The sequence below is a fragment of the Bacillus rossius genome, chromosome 6 (assembly GCF_032445375.1).
Source record: "Bacillus rossius redtenbacheri isolate Brsri chromosome 6, Brsri_v3, whole genome shotgun sequence".
In the NCBI taxonomy this organism is placed as follows: Eukaryota; Metazoa; Arthropoda; class Insecta; order Phasmatodea; family Bacillidae; genus Bacillus; species Bacillus rossius.
This window is the reverse complement of record NC_086334.1, coordinates 60,665,788-60,690,439: the sequence shown is the minus strand read 5'-3', so window position 1 is coordinate 60,690,439 and position 24,652 is coordinate 60,665,788. Positions and strand designations below refer to the sequence as shown.

Below are 24,652 nucleotides of genomic sequence, written 5' to 3'. Positions count from 1 at the left end.
AGATCAAGTTATGGATTTGAGAGGTTATTCTACATTGAAAAAGACATTTAAAAAAAATAGTTTCGAAATTGTTCAAAAACGTTATCATGAAAAAAATATTATAATCTCTGAAAAAATTTGCTTTAAATGGTTAATATGAAGATGTTATTGTTCCAAGTATAGTTTTTATTATACCTGTATAATGTGTCCAAAGTTGGCTCGTTACTTCAAAATCATGCTAATTGAACAGCGTTATTTGAGGGGTGGGTGTAAATAGATATTTATATATATTTAAAAAAATTAGTTTTTATTTATTTTCTTTCAATATTGCGTACCTTTTCGATAAAGTATGGATTTCAAGGTTATTATACCATCAAAAAAGACAAAAAATTAGTTTCGATATGGTACAAAGAGTTATCATTAAGAAAAAATATAATTTCAGAAAAAATTGCCTGTCTTAAATGGTTAATTTGAAAATTATGAGCTGTTATTTCTTCTGATTATAGCCTTTATATATCTCAAAAATGTTTCCAAATTTCATTCTTATTGGTTGAGCCGTTTATGAGAAAATTGTTTATTTTTTTTTTTTATTCAAAAACAAAATTAGATAGTGATCTAAAACTTGCAGGATCAACATAGCTTATTAGTACCAACATATCCTGCAAAGATGACCCACATTTCTTTCTGAGACAGATTCACTATGCTTTTCATCCTATGCCTAATCTAAATGCTAAAAAATAGATTCCCTTGTTGGAATGGGATTTTTATCTACATAAATATTATGATTCAGCTCGTAATAATTGACACACAGATGGTACTGTTCTGGAGTTTTTTTGGTGAGCAAAATTGCAGGGCTCAAGTACGCACTTGTGGATGGCTCAACTACATCCTGCCTTTTGAGGTCATGCACAATTGACCTCAATGTTTGTCACGAACACCCAATTTTAAACTGAAGCGTGAACATAATTTCCTGTTACACCTCGGGTGATTTTACTAGAGCCATTGAAAACATAGTCTGATGATCGATAATGCCCAGACTAAGCAGGCATCTAAGTTGACGTAACAGCTGAACTACAGATTAAGAGGAACTACCTACTGTGCACAGGAAAAGCTGTGATGACAACTCTAAGGGCACCTGTTTTATTTTCTTAATGACAGCTGACACTGTGAACACCTGCGACGTCACCCTTACGCACCTGAGCATGAATCCATTCACGCTGGTCATCCATCGAGTCGTTATCCTAGACCTCGCCTCCAGCCTCTGTCAAGAACATTGCCAACGCCCTCTTTCACAGCTTCTGAATCCACGTGGTTACAGCCCGTTGCATAAATGAGTCAAATTAGGACACACACAAACAACATGGTACATCCACGTACACCCGTATGCTGTTTGCCAAAACAAGAAAGACATTAGAACACATGGAACATGACACAAAAAGCTGAGAAATCACACGCCAAAAGACAAGTAAAGCATCTCGCTGTCCCACTGGAAGCATAGAGGTGTTTCCTCACTAACACCAGACACAACAGCATGATACCAAATGCTTATGCCTCACAAATCTACAGGAATGCCTAACAGTTTTGCGCAGGTTTGTAACCCCACTGGTCACAGTAAGAACCCAAGAGCAGCAAAAGACAAAATCTAGATATAGCTCACAAAATATATTACTCCACACACTCGTGTTATAAAAATTAGTGTGTGTAGTTTTAGCAGACTTTATAAATTAAAGTTACAGGCAATTCTTACAGCATGCCAAGCCGCAGCTGCTACAAACAATGAAATTACATTTACATCTGAATAAACTGGCTGGCTCCAACACGTCAGACACAAATTAAAACAAATACTTTTATCAGATATCAGTAGTAAGTCTCTACATCTCCCCCGGCCGAGCTGACAAGCAATATGTAGCCCTGTCGCCCTTCCCCCTCCACTCTGCCAACCTCACAGAGCCAGCGCCGGAGACAACTTCTACCACCTGCCAACGTCGAAGATCCAAACAGGTAGAGACACAGGGGCCTCAGAGTAGGAGGAAATGACCTCTGGAGTGTCACAATTTTATTGATACCAATGTAACAAACTTTATGTTACTTCCACTCACTATATATTTGCCAGCTTCCATGATGTCATACTTTTAGGTAGATTTCAAAGAGCTACTATCTATTTTGACGTGACAATGTCTAATAAATCAATGAACGCCGGCTGCACGCACGAAAAAGTGTCCCACTACGGATGTCCCACTACGGATGTGTCCTATTTGCTCATTGTACGCATGCGTGGCATCTCTCTTCATGCTCATTGTAGGGCCTAAGCATGCGTGGCATCTCTCTTCCACTCGATTGAAACGACCATCGATTTGACTTTTCAATCATATTTTCGTTGTTTGAATTATTAATATTATGTAATTTAACGATCGTCCACCGATTTTCAGCACAATCGGTACGGTTATTTAAAAGTAATGTTGAAAATTCAAATACGTTTTGAACCAACAATGGTGTTTTACAGTTACACATAATAATTCAAATTACAACCGGGATCTTTTGCACAATGTTTTAAAAAATATTGTAACACATTATAAATAAGTTTGGTGTATTTGGGATGCGTATTTGTTATAAAATCGAGTTATAAAAACGAAATAATATTATTCCCCTACCGTGAACAAAATTTTTATAATTGTATATATAACATCTGAAACTATTAATTATCGAATATGGCCTCGTGGCTGAGCGATCAGCGGCGCTATCTTATAATTGTAAGGTTGTTGGTTCAAATCCCGGCAGGTGCGAAATTTTTTTTTTGTACTTGTAAAAATAAATACGGCGCACGTAACATTTCAAAAGTAATAAATATATTTGAATAATGAATGCAAATAAAAGTAAATTTATTAATTAAATTGTACATTTCATTTCACTCCTTTGTATCCATACAAAATAGTGATTATTCAATAAAAATGATTCAATTTTATTCATAAAAGTATGCAGAGGTAGATTTTATCATACAAAAGATAGAAAAATTTAAAAAAAAAATTCTTCCTCAAAGAATATAATATTTTTAATGCCTATATGGTTTGGTTGCAAAAACCTATTACTGCTCAGTCTCAGGCCGAATATGATATTTCCTTTTCTTCTGGATCAATCATTTCATCAATGGTTTGTTATGACGTCACGTTAAACTATCGTCCGTAAACCGACTTTACAGACAACCAATTTTTTTGACCCATAATAAACATTGGTGGTACGTGGTATTGAGGCGTATTCAGGCCGATGTTAAACCGCCGGAGCGTGTGGCTGCAATGGGTGGGGGAGGAAACCGCAGGGTTGAGGGTGAGCATAAAGACTGGGGGAGCTGTGCAAGGGTAAGGGAGGGAAGTCTTGAAGGGGCTCTCCGCAAGGTTACAGTTGGGCATAAAGGTTGGTGGAGCTGTGCAAACGTGAGGGAGGGTGGATGTCTAAGAAACAGGAGGAAGAGAAGGATTAACTGGCACGCTTTCTTGGTGATGTCTATGAAGGAGTGGACCGAGCTCGAGGGAAGGTGGTACAAGCGAAAGAAGTTTCAGAGTTTAGAAGGATAGTAAAAGGAAATAGTAGGTTGCAATGATACTATAAACTAAACAACACTAGTATTGGTAATACCAGATAAATGGGCTTTTGTTAAAGAAAAATAGTTATAAAAATCTGAAAAGTATATACTTACTTTGTATTCGTATCAGTAACTATTCTGTGAAAGAGCATTATAATATTTCATGTAGTTTACCATTTTTAATTTTTTTTAGGTTAGGCACATTACTTTTAGCATACTGGTAGTACCTAAAAGGAAACCTTTTTTCCTGTAAAAATTAATAATTTAAAATTCCAATTCTGATTTTTTTTTGCCAGTCAAATTGTTTAAACAGTAAATTTCTTTTAAATTACTGGAATTATCGTGATGACTTTTCACAGAAAGTACCCAAAAAAAGTTTGAATAATATAATTTTAATCAAACATTATTATTTCAATTTAAGTTTAAAAAATGCTTTCAATAATGTAAAAAGTATTGGTTAATACCCTGATATTTTTTAAATGTTAAGTCTGTTTTCCTTAATTTTGACAATTCAGTAGGAAATACGAACACAGTATTCTTCCGACATAGTTGTTGTTGTCAATGAAACCAAAAATTTTTTTTGCTGATGCATGCACGTTGGTATTGGCGAACTGTAAATACCTGGTTAAACTCTTAACACACCACAAGATAGCACCTTTGCGGATTAGGTAGTATGCGATGCCTAAGTGAAAACTATTATGACCACGAAAGTATTATAAAATAAACTAAATATACTTGGGGATTATTATAATTTAGTATTATGTAGATCAGTACAAAATCTTTTTAAAGTGTTGTGCACAGTGCACATAGTGAAGTCTACAGTTGTGCATTCGTTATGTATCAGTCACATGCTGAAAATTCTCAAATGGGCATGTAGACCCTCAGGTATAAATAATCCAAAAATAACTACCCAAATAATTATTACAATCATTTTAAAGCATAAATTTTATAATAAATAACTTAATTTTTGAAAACAAAAAGTTATGAATTTACTTTTTAGGCACTATTTTGCAGTATTCTCAGCCAATCTAACAATAATTATTATATATAATAACAATTATAATTGTTAAATAGAAGGAGTTAGATGTTTACATACACTATATTGGCTGCAATGCCTGTCAAAATGTACTGAAGTGAGGTGAAACTGACTATGTATTGGTACCTCCTCACATGCTATTGAGATTTCATTTTTTGAATAAGAATGTTATTTTATCAAGGGTACATTCACATTAACTAAGTAGGTAATTTAGATTTACTTTAGCATGCTGAGGGCCTATGTGTGTGAGACAGTGTATAAGGACCTAAATGCCTTGGCAGGCTGTGGTTGGCTGCAACTGGCCCAAGACCTGCACCTTCACACTCGTGAATTAGAACTCTGAATATAGTAACACTCAGTAAGTGGTTCTCAAAGTGTGCGTACTAGAGGATTTCCGGGTGCGCCCTGTGGTATTCCAGAGAGATATGCATCCAGATGTAAAAATAAATATAGTTGCTGTATCACACCATTTCGTTACGATCAAAACCAGTCTTTTTGTCAACGCATTATTATGTGTTATTTGACTGACTCGTGTTTGTCATAAACACGAGTGAATAAATTTAAGATGTATTTCAATTTATTTTTTATCACATTATTTTTAATATGTTATTTAATTACTGTAACATATTTCTCAGAAATTTGTGTATAGTGCACCAACAATAATTTTTAGGATGTTAAACTTCAAAAACTTTGGTTGAGAACCAACTCAGTGTAACACATAATTATGCCCAAGAATACTGAACTTGTCTGAAGCTGTGGAGGGAATGTAAGTGAAATTAGATTTTGGTGTACAATTTAAGTTCTCCAAAACATATAGTTAGGTTGGCACTGTGGGAGTGCATTAAATATATAAAGGAGTCTAACATAATATTCTAGCATAGTAAAATACATAATTACGTGCAAAACAAAAGTTATTTTTCATAATTTGATTTGTTTTGCTTTTGCACCAAACAAATATGCAATGAACACCATTATAGGAGATCCTAAGAATCTTTTAATATATTTTTTTGTGTGTGTTTGGAATTGCTAGTTTATCGTAGCAGATTTTCACTGAGGTGCAGTAAAGTCATTAATTGTATAGTAAAATTAGTGGTGGTAGTTTCGCTTTTGTTTTTTAAGCTGAAAATACGTAAATTGCATTATTCAAGTGTTGGTGTTGGCCGTTATTGTAACATTGTGCTCGCTAGGCAATGGTTCAGGAGCACTCTCCTCTCCTCCCTTTCTCCCTCTCCACAAGGCGTGATGACTAGTGATGGGATTGTTACCGGGAAATTAAATATTGGAAAAATTCCCATTTTGGGAAAAAAAAAAAAGTGTTTCACATAATACTATGCATATTTAATTAATTTTCACTTGATAGGCCTTAATACAGTATTAAATGACTAAAGGCAAAGGAATACTCTGGAATTTACGATCTCGACCAATATCTATATCTAATTACTAAAACTACCTACTACAGAGATGAACAATTATAATATAGGTAGTAATTTCTTTGCAACTTGCAGAAATGTCAAATTATGGTGCACTATAATAGTTCAAAGCAATTTATTCATCTTCAGAAGTTTCGTTATCTGACTCAACATAGGTAACTTCTTCACATGCTTCGGAGTCAGTTTCGTCTACATCATTTGAACTGCTACTGCTTAACTTTCGCTTGAAGCAAAAAAAAAAAAAAAAAAAAAGTCAGTCTAATGGGCATGTCACAAAATAAATAAATAAAACTGACAGTACCTTCGATTCTCTGCATGTACTACTTGCATAGAGGAAGAGCATGCTGGGACTTCAGATAAGCTTACATCTTTGGAATATTTCCTCTGGTTATCTTGCTGTCCCTGGGATGAGTTCTGCTTTTGCATTAGCTTCCAGTTGTGGGACAAGTAGGTAATTTTACCTGCCCTAGAAGTTGTGAGGCGATTCCTTTTTTTGCTATGAATCCATGAGAATGTACTGAAGGATCTCTCGGTGGCTGCAGATGTTACTGGAGCTGTTAAAATTCGAACAGCCACTTCTGATAACGCTGTGGTTCCACATAATCCCCGCCACCATGTTACAGGATTCATTGTTTCCACACTTATCCATATGAATTTCTTACCCCACAAGTCCTCCTTGGACCGATAATTAGCTAAGTCAGGGTTGCCATCCAGCTGGACCTCCAAAAATAGGGTGTTTTAGGGACTGACAGAATAAGAAAAGGGACCTTTTAGGGTCTTTTTAGGGACTGAAATTTTGCAGAAACCTTAATATTTCTAGAATTTTTCATACAATTTTATGGTCGAGTACAACAAATAACACAGTATTAACTCAGTATACCAAGTAATCCAGTATATAAAACTTGAGTCCCTGTTCTGCTACAACCAAAACCACAATAGATAATGTGTTCAATACCGTCGTTAAAAGAATGGTCACCCTTCTCCCCAATGAGCAAAAATACAATGTGTGTATGTCATTCCGTAATATTATACTTTATAGTTGAATTTACCTTGAAGTTTTGCGGTAAGAAATGTCAATTTCTTATTTTTCTTTTAAAGTCTTGCAATCTTCAGTGTTAGAAAATATTTAAGAAACATTTTGTCAAAAAATACTAACAAGTAATGCAAATAAATGCTGTTTTTGATTATAAATTAATTTAGGGGAAAAAACATTATATATTTTGCTCATATCCCTTTCCACCATAACTTTTATTCTCGACTTTCATAACCCCTTCAATCATTGCCTGTGCAAGACTTGCTTCTTCTTTTAAAGCAGCAATATCATTTGACTTAAGTGCCTCTTTAAGTCTTTTATTAGCTTCTGAAAATAACCTTTCAGCAGTTTTCATTTTTTTCTCTTTTTTATTTCTCAAATCTTTCAACTTCTCTTCAGCTTGGAAAATAGACATCTTTTTTTTCTCCAACATTATAGTATGCTGCTTTTCTTCAACCTTTTTCCTCTGTTCTTCCAGTTTTTTTGCTTCCAATCCTTTTTTTGCTTTCTGCTCCTCTAAATAAGCACAACATTTCTGTTGAGCACACCTTGCAAGATTCAGGAGCTCTCTTGTCACAGGTACCAAATGTGGCTTGTTGTCATATATTTTTAAGGCTGACTTTACAATTAACACAGCATTGAGAGTGCGTTTTGACAACAAAGACCTGTCTTCTGTTAAAATTCTCACTGAAGTTGAAAACCCTCTCTCTACATCTGAATTTCCATGTGATACTGCCAATGCAGCTCGACTACAGTTGAAACTGTTGGATACTTTGGAGACCCTAAAGCATTTTTTAATGTCATGAAATGATACCAGTATTTGTCAATTCTTACTTCACACTTGTCAATTATGTCTTGATCTGGTTCTGACTGCAATAACTTCCACTCATCAAAAAGCAGGTTTGTATTTATGTTCAATGGAAGAGTTTTGCTGATGGTAACAATATCAAGTGAACTCTGGTCTAACACACTCTTGTTAGGCTGAAGACACTGAAAACATTTCAGTATTGGTTTAAGTAATGACGACTTTGTCATTATATGTTCTGCAACTAGATTATAAGCTATATAGAAGGTACCTGAAATAAAATGCTACAAACAACTTGTGTTATACCAAGTTGGAGCATGTGTGCCCCTCAGTTAATCTTCATTGGGGCTTAAGAATGTTATCTCACCCATAAAATTTTAATTTGTTCACACAATATTTTTTAATAAAAACATTGAAATAATAATAAAACAATATCAATACTGTAAAACTTACATGTAGTAAGATGCAGGAAAATGTAGCTCGACAGATGCAAAACTTTATGGATGTGTGGAAGCGTGTTTATGGCCACTGTTCATGACACATTCATAAAAAATTAAATAAATATGCTAATTTTCCAATGAATCCATTTCAAAATTTAAAAAAAAGGGACTTTAGGGACCTATCAAAAAATAGGGACTTTTAAGGGACCTACGGAAAAATAGGGACTTTTAAGGGACCTACGGAAAAATAGGGACTTTTAAGGGACCTACGGAAAAATAGGGACTTTTAGGGACTTTTAGGGACCAGTGGCAACCCTGCTAAGTCTTTCATAACATTCACCATGTCAGCTTTCATGTTAATGCAAAGAGAGTGGATGAATTCCATTCCATCTACTTGCTCTTCTTTTGTCAGAAAGTGACCTTGAGTTGATGGATCCAAAAGGGTAGCAGCATAATGTATGGTTCGTATACTGTTAGCCTTCCTCGATTTTAACTTCACTAAAATACTTGACTCTTCTGAAGCTGATAAAGGGGATTGTGGAAGTAAGTCAGCTAGCTTGTTTTCAATTTCACTGAATGCTTTGTAAACCTTGTGAATGTTATAGTCATTGGATTCTAGTATAGTAATCCATGAAAATATTGGTTTTCTAATATTGCTCATTTTTTCGACCCTGACCCAAAATACATCTTCATCGAGAAGTCGTGTTTTCATTTCCTTTGTAAGAGTTGCTGTTGCTTCTCCATGAACTGATAAGATCTGAAGACTAACTTTATAGTCGAGAAGACTTTCAAGGCATTGAAGGTAACTCCCCCAGTGAGTTTTACACGGCAACTTCAAACTTACATTACAATTCCTTCCAATAAAGCATTTAAAACCTGTGTATTTTTTATTGTTTTGACTATGTCAACAACAGTTGCCATAAATGTTCCGGCAGACTTACATTTCAGAATATCATTACATAACAAAAGCAGGGTATGGGCCAAACATCCTAAAGGAATTATGTGATCAAACTTTTGTTGCACTAATGTGAAAGCTTTTTGCATACTTGCTGCATTGTCTCCTATTACAAGGAATTTTTTGGGCCCATACTTTTCGATAACAGAAGAAATTTCTTTTTCAAGATATTCACTTGTGTGTCTGTTTTCTTTTGTGCAGATAAAATGAACAAATACTGGTTCTGGTTTAGTCAAAACAAAATTTATGATGCCTTCATTATGAATGTTGCTTCACCCATCACATTTCAGATTGAAATTTTTCGCATTTTGTAATTCTGCAGATAGTAGTGTCTGCATTTCAACATACTGTTCATCTAAATGTGTAGTAGCCAGAGACTTTCGTGTGGGAAGTTTATATGCTGGTTTCACTGTTTTGAAAAAATCCATCCACAAGGGATGTTCAACTAATGAAAGGGCTACCCCACTAACATATATAGCTATTGCAAGCATCGTATTCAAGTGTGCATTCTCTTCATTAGTCATGCGGTCCAAAAACATTCCCATTGCCTGTTGTTTTTGTTTAGCTTTAGCATTCCAAATAGGTATTGTACTATCACTACTGACGGCAGGTAGGTGTAGATGTGATGTTGATGGCAATGTTGCAGTAATTAGGCCTACATCTGAGTTTGATTGCATGGATGAAGGCACAGAAGCAGTCTCTAAACTGTTTGTGACATTTATAACTGGAGATGTTATCTTCCCAACTCTTAAAATACTGTTTTTTTAAGTCCATTGGGCATTTATAGCATTTGACAATATGCTCAGACATTTTTGTGACATTTGCAAATTTATAATGTTTTCCACAATACTTGCAGTCTATAGTTTTATCACCTCTTTCGTTGTACACTTTCCAAACACTACTTTTATTTCTTCCCATTTTTAACACTTTTATTTCAACTCATAAACACTATCACCACAAAGTAACAAAAGTCACCACAATAGCACACAGTTTTGAGGTTATGGTTTATTTACATTTCTAGCATGCTAACCAACAGTCTCATTGAAAATTTTTGAAGTTATTAGTTCAAAACTGCCAACTCAAACTATTGTTCTTAAGTAATAATTACTGCAACCAAATGGTAAATAATAAATATATAATATAACATATAATAATTATATATTAAAACAAAAGAAAAATAAATACCCAGTTTTTGGGTGGGAAAATATAATTTGGGCAAATTCCCTATATTTTCCCAAAAAATATTTTCCCACCTGGTGGGAAAATTTCCATGTCCCATCACTAGGCGTGACTCATGATAATGTATTATGAGCACCAAGTTGGTATCAAAGATGTCAGAAGCCGACTGTACTCTTTTAATCTATTGTCCTTCACCTTGTAGCATGAAATCTGACATTTATTTAGGATTTTTTAGTTTACCTAGGACAGTGTGTGCAATTTATTTTTACTGAATAATAAATCAGCTGGTTAGCGGTAATGTTCTTTTCCATCAGATTGTAGCATTTATCACTTCAGTAATAGACTGTTTCTGTCATTGATTTTCGGGTAACAAACACAGTACAAAGTCTTGGATGTTTACATATGTTATGTTAGTTTTCAGACAAGAGATGTGCAGGAATGATAAAAAAAATTCCATAATAAGAACCACTTATATTTTTCCTCATTGACGATAACCCCTGACTTGTGTGTTCTCAGACCCCTGGAGCCATCGGATTTCGAGGAAGTTTGCAACGAAACTCTGGAGTCCCTGTGCGAGTACTTTGAAGAGTTGGTTGAGGACAGCCCCCACCTGACAGCCGCTGACATTTCTTTCAGTGTAAGTTGGGTGCCCGGAGTGGCAGCCATGTCTTTGTAACTTGCGTCTATTAAAATACTCCTCTAGACCAGCGGTTCCCAAAAGGTGTACCGCGGAACCCTGGGGTTCCGTGGCAGGGTCACAGGGGTTCCGTGAGTCAGGACGAATGTCATATAAAGCAGGCACAATTGTTGTCAAATAATTTTCTTTGAAGGAGTTGGGGTTCCACTAAAAGAAAAGTTGATCATAGTGTTCCCTAGCCGAAAAAAATTGGGAACCGCTGCTCTAGACAACTATTCACTATATTACATACAAAACAATCTGTGCATGTTTCTTTGGATATTTTACGAAGGGGTCCTTCTAGTCCGGGATATTTCTGTTGGTTAGGTGGGATGAATAGTGTGACACTTGCAGGTACTTCTAGAACGCTGCCGTCTCTAAGTACAAGGGCTCTAAACTGCGCAATCTTCTTTCGTGCATAGGATAACTATGCAGTTTGAGTGGTAACCTTAAAATTATATGGCTGAGAAATTAAGATAAATGTGTGGTGCTTTTAAGAATTTGTACTGGCTGTTTCATGCCAAAAAATAATTCTGAAAACAATTATTTTAGTAGTTTCACTCTTATAAAAATAAAGTTTAAAAACAAAATACGGAAACAGAACTACTGGTCCGCCCTCATGAGTGTTCTTAAATGCTTTTCGTCAACAGACATGGATGTCTTGAGCAGTTTTCAAATCATGAGATTTGTTCTGAAGCTCTGCACACTGTGTGTGTGCTCAGGTAGGATCAGAGAATGAATGGATATGCCTAACATCATATCGACATTGAAGTCTTTAGCGAGGATGAGGGGGAATGAGATAATAATGAATCATCATCGACAGCATCAATGGGTGGAAGAAACTGGAGCACCCTGAGAAAGCTCACAGCTAGTGGCAACGTCCACCATGTTTCCTACTTGTGAAAAATCCCGGTTCAACCCAGGTGTGGCAAGCACAGGTTTGGAATAACAAATGAACTATAATAGCTAGGCAAAATAAACAAAAAAAAATCTTTAAGAGGAAATTTTTAATACTTGACTCCTGCAGCTTATAACTCAATGATTTACTGCTTTATTTTAATTTAAAAATTAGAGTTTGTGGTGCTAGCACTAAGCCAACATGCCATTGCAATCCTTGGTATTAATAAGGATCAAAATAATTTATTTTATTTTAAAATTAAATTTTTTTAAAACAAAAAGAAATCACCATTTATTAATTACTTCAAAGAATAAATCCCACAATAGAATTTTTTTCAAGTCCATTATTCATTGTTTTAGGCAATTGATTAAGCAATTATTTAGAAATGTTATTATTTTTCATAGAGTGTCATTATTTTACTACGGTAAGTGAACTTAAATTATTTTGTTGTCCAAAAGTCTTAATTCTTAATACTTATAGTGATGCAGTTTATTTCATTAAGGTAGGCAGACATTTTTCTTACTCTGCAGATATCATTGTTTAAAGAATATGATAATTTATTTAAATGAGCCTTAGAACCAGATTTTAAATATTATAAATAGAAGTTTATGCTCTCAGTGGTTTATGTATCCACACTTGCCAAATACAACTGAAGCAGTTAAACAAGCACCGCACTTAAAATTCTTTATTGCATAGTAATATTTGCCTACTAGTTTTGCATTGCACTGCAATCACCTGAATTTACAAGTTTCTTTTGAAATCTAACAAGACTTACACTATGCGCTCAATATCTCAGACCTCTGCTCAGAGAGGTGTGTGATGTCATCTGTTTGCTCTGCCGACAAGAGTACACTATACTGTCAATACTACAAAAAGTTACTAATGCTTTGTCAATTTCAAAGTCAAAATGCATGTCTGTGTTATGAAAGTTGCTGAGATATTAATTACACAGGCCAAGAATGTCACAAATAAGGGGGGGGGGGGGGGGATGTGACTAGCGACCATGCCTGTTGCATGCGACCATCTTAGCACACATGTCTTTATGTTTATTTGCTCTCAAGTATGTTTAGGATAATTGGGTCACAAAATTATAACTTATTGAGATATTACTAAAATAAAATAGGTTTTTCTAGAATAGGGTACTAAAATGTAAAAAAAAAGGGAATCTATCTCTTTATTCAAGTGTATATTCAGGGAAGGTAAAGGGAGAGTAGCTGCTTCCAAAGTGGAAAAAAAAAATGAAATAGAGCTATAGTTATAAATTTTGTAACTAATCCTCATAAACTATTTGAAGATTTTTTTTATTAATGAAGATTTTTACTTTTGTTATTGTTTATTATTATTTTATGGCACTATGAAAGAGGTAGAATCCCGAAAAATTGTTTTCTCCTCCTTTGCTTGTTTTGAGCTGGTTGTTATTTGCCTGGGTTATTATTTTGACAAGTCAGTGGCATATACAGAAATACACAAAAAGTGCCTTTTCCCAGGGACACAGAATTGTAAAAAATACATTTCCCAACGCTGGCAGGGTTGAGCGAGGACTGCCAGTAATTGGGTTTGCTAAGTGTACTTCACAGTGAGAGTTATACCAGTAAAATTGTTTACTGGAAAAAGGAGAAGAATACAAAGACATGCAGTACTGTGGGGAAAGTTAATGGGTTTAGTCAACGACAGACAAAAGATAACATTTTTTTAGAGCTGACATAGATCTAAAATTTTTAAGCAGTGAAAGTCCCCAAGCTAGATAACCTGACTATTGTAGATTTGGCTTTATAATTAATACCAACCATTTAATGTACCAGACTGCAGTAATTGTTTTAAAAACTGTGTTTCTATTGCATACTTAAATTTCACCCCCATTGTGCCTAAAGAAGTATAACCTCAAATACGCAGGTGATAATAATTCAGGTCTAAGGGAAAAAGTCACAGGTTCGGCATTGAAGCATTTACATGAGACATGTTCGGAACTCCTGTTGTTTGACTAGCCCTAAGAAACCAATGGTACCATCTTGCTAAACATAATTATAATTAGGTTTTGGAAAGGTGAAAAAAATCACACTGTTTTTCCCTAAAATGAGTCATTTTTGTATATTTTTCTTGCTCTACATTTTTTTTTTAAAAATTCAATATTAAATTTGTGTCTAAGTTTGGTATTATATTTGCAAAAAGAGAACATATGAATTTGTTCGTTACTGAGGTTAGATGTTTACTCATTGCTGGCGAGTATTGGAAGACTCGCACACATTTTTTTTTTGTTTGGATTATAAGTCATTTGAATTGTTATTAGTGAACATACCTGAAAATATCCACAGTTTTTGAAAACGTAAATGAAAGTATTTTTTACATAACTGTAACTAAATGTAAAACATCTTGATAGAGATTTTAAAATATGTACCTAAAAGATGAAAACCCTTTAAATTTAGTTCCTTTTAAATGAGGTTCCATTTGTTTTGAATGTCTGAAACATGTAACTTTCTTAGTTTTAATGTTACAGAATATAATATTTTATAAACATATTTAAGAATAAAAATTATTTGTATATTTCTTGTCAATTAGGAATTAGTAGCAATTGTCATTTAAATACTAGTAAATTGTTACTGAGTGGTTGTGAAAAAAAAGGTTTACTAATAGCAACGTGTGACATACATTAAATTCAAAAAAAAATGTGAGGCTCCTATATTGAACCTGTAATTTGTTGATTACAAATCATTTCATGTGCATTTGAAACTGCATCAAACTTAAATGGATTTTCTGAAACACCTACTCATATATTTTATGTTTTTTTCTCAAAAAAACCTTACAAGCGTATGGATTAGTTAGTACTTCTATTTTCATCTAGCAACTATAGTTGCTGTTGTGTTTGTACTAGACGTACGTGATCAACAGGCAGACTATAGTGTGAAGTGCTGTTGTGTTAGTACGTACTTGCAACACGCACAGTTCTCTGTCTGCTCAGGACGGCGTGCTGACGGTGAGCCTGGGAGAGCCGTACGGGACGTACGTGATCAACAGGCAGACTATAGTGTGAAGTGCTGTTGTGTTAGTACGTACTTGCAACACGCACAGTTCTCTGTCTGCTCAGGACGGGGTGCTGACGGTGAGCCTGGGAGAGCCGTACGGGACGTACGTGGTCAACAGGCAGACTATAGTGTGAAGTGCTGTTGTGTTAGTACGTACTTGCAACACGCACAGTTTTCTGTCTGCTCAGGACGGGGTGCTGACGGTGAGCCTGAGAGAGCCGTACGTGATCAACAGGCAGACTATAGTGTGAAGTGCTGTTGTGTTAGTACGTACTTGCAACACGCACAGTTCTCTGTCTGCTCAGGACGGGGTGCTGACGGTGAGCCTGGGAGAGCCGTACGTGATCAACGGGCAGACTATAATGTGAAGTGCTGTTGTGTTAGTACGTACTTGCAACACGCACAGTTCTCTGTCTGCTCAGGACGGGGTGCTGACGGTGAGCCTGGGAGTGCCGTACGGGATGTACGTGGTCAACAGGCAGACTATAGTGTGAAGTGCTGTTGTGTTAGTACGTACTTGCAACACGCACAGTTCTCAGTCTGCTCAGGACGGCGTGCTGACGGTGAGCCTAGGAGAGCCGTACGTGATCAACAGGCAGACTATAGTGTGAAGTGCTGTTGTGTTAGTACGTACTTGCAACACGCACAGTTCTCTGTCTGCTCAGGACGGCGTGCTGACGGTGAGCCTGGGAGTGCCGTACGTGATCAACGGGCAGACTATAGTGTGAAGTGCTGTTGTGTTAGTACGTACTTGCAACACGCACAGTTCTCTGTCTGCTCAGGACGGGGTGCTGACGGTGAGCCTGGGAGTGCCGTACGGGATGTACGTGGTCAACAGGCAGACTATAGTGTGAAGTGCTGTTGTGTTAGTACGTACTTGCAACACGCACAGTTCTCAGTCTGCTCAGGACGGCGTGCTGACGGTGAGCCTAGGAGAGCCGTACGTGATCAACAGGCAGACTATAGTGTGAAGTGCTGTTGTGTTAGTACGTACTTGCAACACGCACAGTTCTCTGTCTGCTCAGGACGGGGTGCTGACGGTGAGCCTGGGAGAGCCGTACGTGATCAACGGGCAGACTATAGTGTGAAGTGCTGTTGTGTTAGTACGTACTTGCAACACGCACAGTTCTCTGTCTGCTCAGGACGGGGTGCTGACGGTGAGCCTGGGAGTGCCGTACGGGATGTACGTGGTCAACAGGCAGACTATAGTGTGAAGTGCTGTTGTGTTAGTACGTACTTGCAACACGCACAGTTCTCAGTCTGCTCAGGACGGCGTGCTGACGGTGAGCCTAGGAGAGCCGTACGTGATCAACAGGCAGACTATAGTGTGAAGTGCTGTTGTGTTAGTACGTACTTGCAACACGCACAGTTCTCTGTCTGCTCAGGACGGGGTGCTGACGGTGAGCCTGGGAGAGCCGTACGTGATCAACGGGCAGACTATAGTGTGAAGTGCTGTTGTGTTAGTACGTACTTGCAACACGCACAGTTCTCTGTCTGCTCAGGACGGGGTGCTGACGGTGAGCCTGGGAGTGCCGTACGGGATGTACGTGGTCAACAGGCAGACTATAGTGTGAAGTGCTGTTGTGTTAGTACGTACTTGCAACACGCACAGTTCTCAGTCTGCTCAGGACGGCGTGCTGACGGTGAGCCTAGGTGAGCCGTACGTGATCAACAGGCAGACTATAGTGTGAAGTGCTGTTGTGTTAGTACGTACTTGCAACACGCACAGTTCTCTGTCTGCTCAGGACGGCGTGCTGACGGTGAGCCTGGGAGTGCCGTACGTGATCAACGGGCAGACTATAGTGTGAAGTGCTGTTGTGTTAGTACGTACTTGCAACACGCACAGTTCTCTGTCTGCTCAGGACGGGGTGCTGACGGTGAGCCTGGGAGAGCCGTACGTGATCAACGGGCAGACTATAGTGTGAAGTGCTGTTGTGTTAGTACGTACTTGCAACACGCACAGTTCTCTGTCTGCTCAGGACGGGGTGCTGACGGTGAGCCTGGGAGTGCCGTACGGGATGTACGTGGTCAACAGGCAGACTATAGTGTGAAGTGCTGTTGTGTTAGTACGTACTTGCAACACGCACAGTTCTCAGTCTGCTCAGGACGGCGTGCTGACGGTGAGCCTAGGAGAGCCGTACGTGATCAACAGGCAGACTATAGTGTGAAGTGCTGTTGTGTTAGTACGTACTTGCAACACGCACAGTTCTCTGTCTGCTCAGGACGGGGTGCTGACGGTGAGCCTGGGAGAGCCGTACGTGATCAACGGGCAGACTATAGTGTGAAGTGCTGTTGTGTTAGTACGTACTTGCAACACGCACAGTTCTCTGTCTGCTCAGGACGGGGTGCTGACGGTGAGCCTGGGAGTGCCGTACGGGATGTACGTGGTCAACAGGCAGACTATAGTGTGAAGTGCTGTTGTGTTAGTACGTACTTGCAACACGCACAGTTCTCAGTCTGCTCAGGACGGCGTGCTGACGGTGAGCCTAGGAGAGCCGTACGTGATCAACAGGCAGACTATAGTGTGAAGTGCTGTTGTGTTAGTACGTACTTGCAACACGCACAGTTCTCTGTCTGCTCAGGACGGGGTGCTGACGGTGAGCCTGGGAGAGCCGTACGTGATCAACGGGCAGACTATAGTGTGAAGTGCTGTTGTGTTAGTACGTACTTGCAACACGCACAGTTCTCTGTCTGCTCAGGACGGGGTGCTGACGGTGAGCCTGGGAGTGCCGTACGGGATGTACGTGGTCAACAGGCAGACTATAGTGTGAAGTGCTGTTGTGTTAGTACGTACTTGCAACACGCACAGTTCTCAGTCTGCTCAGGACGGCGTGCTGACGGTGAGCCTAGGAGAGCCGTACGTGATCAACAGGCAGACTATAGTGTGAAGTGCTGTTGTGTTAGTACGTACTTGCAACACGCACAGTTCTCTGTCTGCTCAGGACGGCGTGCTGACGGTGAGCCTGGGAGAGCTGTACGGGACGTACGTGATCAACAGGCAGACGCCCAACCAGCAGATCTGGCTGTCGTCGCCCGTGAGCGGGCCCAAGCGATACGACTACGAGGACGGGCAGTGGGTGTACCGCCACGACGGGGTCTCGCTGCACGACCTGCTGAGCCACGAAGTTGGCGGGATCGTGAAGCGTGAAGTGGACTTCAAACGATGTGCTTTCAGCCAGAACGTGTCCCGTGAGCGTTGAAGACTGCGGCGATATCCCGCCAAAGTATTTATTTGTAAATATTACCTCAAATGATTGATTGTCTTGAGTACGCTTATTAAAGATGTAATCATAAATAAGAACATGTTTATTTCTTGCACTAGTTTGTCCACATGTTGCACCTGCATGTGAGGTTTCACTCCAGTATACATTGTTTTTGCAAGGTACACATTTTCCAAAGATATTTTCCAAGATAATTTTTGCCTGAAACCTGGTTTAATACTGATCATAGCTCTAATCAGTCTTGTGTTTAATCAAGTCTGAATTACACGGTGAAATGAGGTCACTGTCCGTGTCAATCAACACAAAGCAAACAAGTTGTTCCCATACAGAGCCTTGATTGCATAGGAAATCCCGATCGTTTCCTCTTCATAGGTCATAGACATATCACGTAAATCAGTAAAAAAAAAATGAGTACGTACTACGAAATACTTAACAACTACACAGAATATTCTGAAATATTACTTTGCCATAATTAATAACAAATACATCTATGCTAGACATGTACGAGCATCAACTATATTGAGAACTATTCAAGATGGGAAATTTCTCGTGATAGCTTCGAAATGAATTTCTTGTCTCTGAATTTTTCAAGAATTTATGTCTTAAAAGCATGAACAATTAGGTTATTATTTAATAATCTCAGATATACCAAAAGTGCTAAAGAAGCAAAATACAATGAAATGTGTATGTTTCACATCATGATTTTTGTGAATTTGTAAAAATTTTTCAAACACGGAGTGTTAAATAAAACTGGATGTATTTCAAATGTTAAGAATTTTATATGTACAGTAGATGGGGTGAAAGAAGAAGAAGAAGAAGAAGAAAAAAAGAAAGAAAAATGAGAGCAGTGGTTTGTTTCAGTGTGAATGTTTACTTCAAATGGCATCTATTGATGGTTTTTTTTTTGACATGGTTTATTGTTTTGAAAAAACATTTGGCATTTACATGCAGTATACTATTGTGCATTCTAATGTTTATTTCAGCAATTGTGATTTAGTTTTGTTCTAAACAGTAGGTCAAAATTGTGGTTAAACTATTGCAAAGGTTATTTTGTGACACACAGGACGTTGCTTCCATTGTTGTACTGCGTTGTGTTTTTATCTTGGGGCCGGCAGGTAGAATGTGACCCATCATTTTTGGTGATGTGTGTCAATTAGATTTGTATTAGTACACCAGTACAATGAAAAATATTTACAAGCTATCTATGTTAATACCATGGGTTAAAACTTACGCAGATAAAAATTATCTGGTAAACCTAATAAATATTTACGTACCACATAAATTGAAGTAGTCTGTTTTGACTTTTTATAAGATGGAATAATGTTTGGTTATGTTTTCAACTCTTTGTTTAATTAGTCCGAAAATTTTACAAATGTTTACGATATTTGAATTCATAATTTGTGAACAAACACTGGACCAGCATGGCTCGTCAGTAGGAGCAGTCAGCACCTACCTATATATCTTTAAGTTAGGGTTGGAAAAAAAACAGGTTTTTGTAAAAAAAATTGTTTTTTTTTTTTAAAACAAACTTTTATTATTATGTTAGTTATTTTGGTTCTCAGCATGTTCAGATGACAGCCATACAGCATCTTGCTTTTTTCCACTAATGTTGAACCAGAAAATAACATCAAAGAACTGAAGTCCAGAAAATCTGCACATCTGACTGGGGCTTAACCACATTAAGGGTATTTCCCCACAGGAAGAGTACATTCCATAGAATGGGTGATTTCTACAGAATAGGGATTTTTCAGCACATTCAGGGATTTCCCACAGAATAGGATTTTTTTTAATAATAAATTTATTTGTATCCTCAATTTTTTACGCACTGTCTAAAATTCACTAATTAATTTAATTTTACAGGAGTATTTAGTTGGGTATAATTTACAATTCATTCAAATAATTTAAATGATAAGATCTTAATTAGTATATCTTTTTTTTTGTTCCTGTAAATCACTAGAAACATTAATGAGCTAACTTTTGTTGCAATTAGAGTGGAATCAGATCTTCCATTAAAAAAATTATTAAGATGTTCTGTTTAAAACATGGACCATGGTTCAAACCGTTGTGGTTTAAACCAGCCAACCCTGGTTTAAGTACCATTTTTGCATGTAATAGCTTAGTTGCACATGTACAAATACATTTGCACCTAACACAGTACTTGAGCGTAGACCCCGGGGGGTGGAGGTAATGGTTCCGGGTCTCCTTGGAATTCAAAGGCCTTTCACTGTGGATACAGCAGTAACTGTAAAATGGACGTTCTAAAGTTAATAATGTTTTGAGGAAATCATTTTGAACATCATCTTATAGCATGTTCAAAACTCGTGGGCCGCAGATCCCACTGGCTCTGCCTTCACAGTATTTGGAAAACAGTGCAACTGCCTCTCCCCTCATTAACTGCTCTCAAAACTTTCACTTTCAAACATGAGGTTTTTTTTTTTTAGCTATTATTATATGAAGCAGCGTTTTTCCTAAATCCAAGCACTTAAATACTCTTGTTTTATTTGTACAGACTGAATTATTTCTTTCAGAGCATTAACTCACATTGTAAGTAATAACTCAATTCAATTTGTGGCACTGTAAGCTAAAATTTTAACTCTGGAAAATATCGGGGAAAAGTTGGAGAATTTTTTGGTTGAACTTCTGCAGCTGCCTCTACATTTTCAAGAAACATGCTTCGCAATTAAACAGTTTTTAAAGAACAAATGAAATACTGTTTAATTGATCATTCTTTCTTTTCTATCAGTAAATATTTGTGTTATAATCAATAAAAAAGTCACATGTTGTACATTTTGTTCCATGCATTTTTTCTTTCCTTATTCTCCTAATTGATTTTTACATAATACTTAGAGATAACTGTCCGGTTCAACTCGCTGCAGGATCAGTAGTGATTGCAAAAAATGTAAGTTTAGAAGAAGTATGTACAGTAGAGCATCCTGTATCCGGAATGGTCGGGACTTAGACTATTCCGGATAGTAGAAAATTCCGGAAAGTAGAAATTCACTATAAGGCCCCCTAATTGAAAAAAAAATGCTCCCGAAGTTTGTGAACATCCTGTAGCTGTAGATGAGGACTGCAAGGGGGGTGGGGGTAGGGTGATGACAGCTACATCCGGTGGTGTGACCTTGCCACGGGCACGCTTATCAGACCTTGCCTAGAAGCACGCTACAGCTACGTGACTGTACCATGATGTCCGCGCGAAGCAAGCAGACGTAGGCGAGACGTTTGACATTCAATGAATTGTGTTACAATTACGTAATTTACATACAGTTTGTACAGTGATTTGGTGTATCCACATGTTGCATAAATAAAATATAAAATAATAACACATGGTACAGTTAGGTACGGTACATTACAAATAAAAAAACACCATGACTCACTGTAGGCTACACATGTCCCACGAATAAAAAATAATGTCCTAGAACTTAGATAAACTGCATTGAAATAATCACTGTATACGGCCCCACTTGTCTGTGTGTAAGAAACATTGTTTAACAGTCGCATTAATTTAAATTTAAAAAGCTAAACAACAAATTACCTAAATCGTCACACATTGTGAAAGACAGGAGAAGTTAAAGTTAATCACTGTCACTGTCACTCTGAACGTAACTGTTTATGTTTGTGCCACTAGTGCCAGGTGTTGGATCGTCAATGTTCTCACTCGTAGTTGAAGCAGGTGTGGAAACAGGAGCTTTTTTGAACATGTCACTAATGTGTTGTTGCCGCACACGTTTGTGCTTCTCTTCAGTCAGCTGTTTATGAAGCATATACAAATGCATAATTTGCTGGTCGTTGATATAACTTCGTTGCTCTAGGCCAGCTATTAATCGTTCAATGTGGTGAAGGCACTCATCTTGCGAGATTTTCTCCTGTGGTTCATCTTCATCGCTACTGCTTTCATTGTTTCCGTCGTCTTTGTTAAACTTAACAGAGTCTAATATCTCCTTATCTGAAAAGTGATGCACAACGGGAACGTTATCATCAACACAAAACCATTCCACAATGTTTTGTTCTTGTAATTGTCAGTCTTCTAGTTCTGGATTTGTTATGTTCTTGGCATACTCCAGCAGTTCGTTCACGTTTTTTTGTTAAAAAACCTTTGAAGTCGGCTTCATTTCCCTTGTCATGAACCTCGTCACGATAAACCAAAGTCGGCCACAATTTAAACCATGCCTTGTGAAATGTTGACGCAGGCATACCTTCCCATGCACGAGCTAGTGACCATATGACATCCTTTATGGTGTATTCCTTTTTAATTTCTGAGATCGTTTTGCTGCCATTCAGATCAGATAAAAAGTTCTTCATGAACTCCGTGCGATAACGACATTTTAGGGAGCGTAATATTCCCTGATCTTGCGGTTGGATTAGTGCAGTGCAGTTAGGGGGCAGATACATGACAGAAACATTATCCCTATTTTTTTTTATAGTGTTTCAGCTGCAGGATGCGCGGAGCAGTTGTCTAGCACAAGGACAATCTTGCAGTGCGGGTCTAAGCCTATCTTGTTACAGTGTTGCCGGCTCTGGCGCACAAAACTGTCAAACCATTCTGTGGTTATTGCAGATGTTATCCACGCGGTTTTTGTAGCTCGGTATTCAACGGGTAACACTTTAACACCTTTTAGCGCCCTTGGGCGCAAGCTTTTGCCAATTACGAGTAGCTTCAGCTTGTGGGTACCGGCAGCATTTGAACAACCAAGCACGGTCAATCTGTCTTTAGAATCTTTCATCCCGCTGTGAGGATTATCTGCAGTGCACAGCGTGCTTCGAGGCATACAACGCCAGTACAAAGCAGTCTCGTCCGCATTGTAAACTTGGTCTGCTGTTAAATTGTTGTCCAACACATATTCTGCGAACTCAACAACAAACTTTTCCGCCGCCGCTGTATCTGCAGAAAGCTTTTCACCGCTAACTTTGAAAAAAGAAATTCCATGGCGTTTTTTGAATTTATGAAGCCACCCTAACGAATAGTCACAATCGTATGTTAGATTCAGTTCGGCATGAAACATTTTTGCCTGTTCTTATCAGCATCTGTCCAGAAATACTAACACCTTCACTTCGCCGCAAACGAAACCATTGATAAAGAGCATTATTAAGGTCGCTACATTTACTACCCTGCATTGTTTTTCTGTTTTCAATTTCTCTCTTCGTATCACTGTCCGAATAAAATTTACACAGTTCATTCTTTTGTTTCTTTATGTCGTAAATCATCGAAATGCCGACATCATACGATTGGCTGAGATTTTTAACAGAAGTCCCAGCATCTAGTTTCTTGAGAATCTCAACCTTTTCTTTAATGGTAAGAACTTTTTTCCTTCGTTTACTACTCTTTTCCTCATCACCAGGAAGTTTATGTTTTGAAAACATCATGTGTCTGCAGGAACGTACATACTAGCGATCGCGCACCACAAGCAAGACTGACATTGAACGCACACAATACACCACTCCCCCTCCCCTACAACGCGTTATCACGGCGCGCTCACGTGTAGGCGGGGCCACTGCCGCCAATTCCTGATATGCGCTCGACGCCCGTGCACTGCAGTCGCGAGACCGGAAGCCTTGGCTTCCATCATAACTCGCTGAGTGTTTATAAAATCAAGTGCACCCTGACTGACAAACAATTGGTATTTACTTCCGCGGGAATAATATATATTAATATATATTATAATTCATTTAAAAATATATATATTTTTTTAAATTTTGTAAAAACATTTTAACTCTCGGAAAACATCCGGATAGTAGAAATTCCGGTAAGTAGAATTACGGATACAGGATGCTCTACTGTATTTGTATTAGGAGTATTTAATTTTTTTTTCCTACATAATATAACTTGTCCAATATCTTTGTGCAAAATCGCACACTATAAAAAGATATAATGCATGCAATAAACTAAACTAAACCACTCTCCAATGACTAGTACGTATGTGCCTGGAAAAGCATAAAACTAAAAAATTAACAAACGAACTGCCTATAGCACGCCACAACCAAAGGGATTGTATACATGCATGGTAAAAATGCAATTCAACAGCACCGCTTTTTCAGCCATGTGTCACTGGGTATGTGTTATGTAGGCCTGTGCAAATATTAGAATTTTCGAATATCAAAACAATTAGTTTATTATTCATATCTGATTCGATTTTGAATACTAACACTTCCAAAAAAAACAAATATTCAGTCTTTTAATAATACGGCTATGAGGGATCTCAAAAGTAGAATAATTTTGGGATTACAGAAGATTTTCTCGTTGGGCGGGGACAAAATTTCCACAGGTTTTACATAGTGTTTTAGGGTTATTTATGTGGAGTATTTTTGCTACATCTAGCCATGTAAATTTTGAGAAGACTAATATAGTAAAGCTGGATTTAACACAGTAATTCGGAACCATTAGTAACGCCCACATTATCAGCTA

General features: G+C 37.7%; 1 protein-coding gene across 6 annotated transcripts in view; it reads left to right on the top strand.

The window, feature by feature from the left end:
• LOC134533250 (uncharacterized) overlaps positions 1-24,652 on the top strand; it is a 91,126-nt gene that overhangs the window by 27,303 nt on the left and 39,171 nt on the right. For 5 of the 6 annotated variants that reach the window (XR_010075277.1, XM_063370675.1, XM_063370678.1 and 2 more), the window contains exon 2: positions 10,951-11,071. The gene's annotated coding sequence lies outside the window, so the exon portion shown is untranslated. Of the gene's footprint in view, positions 1-10,497; positions 10,729-10,950; positions 11,072-24,652 lie in introns of those variants that run through there. The other variant, XM_063370676.1, reaches the window with a different exon arrangement.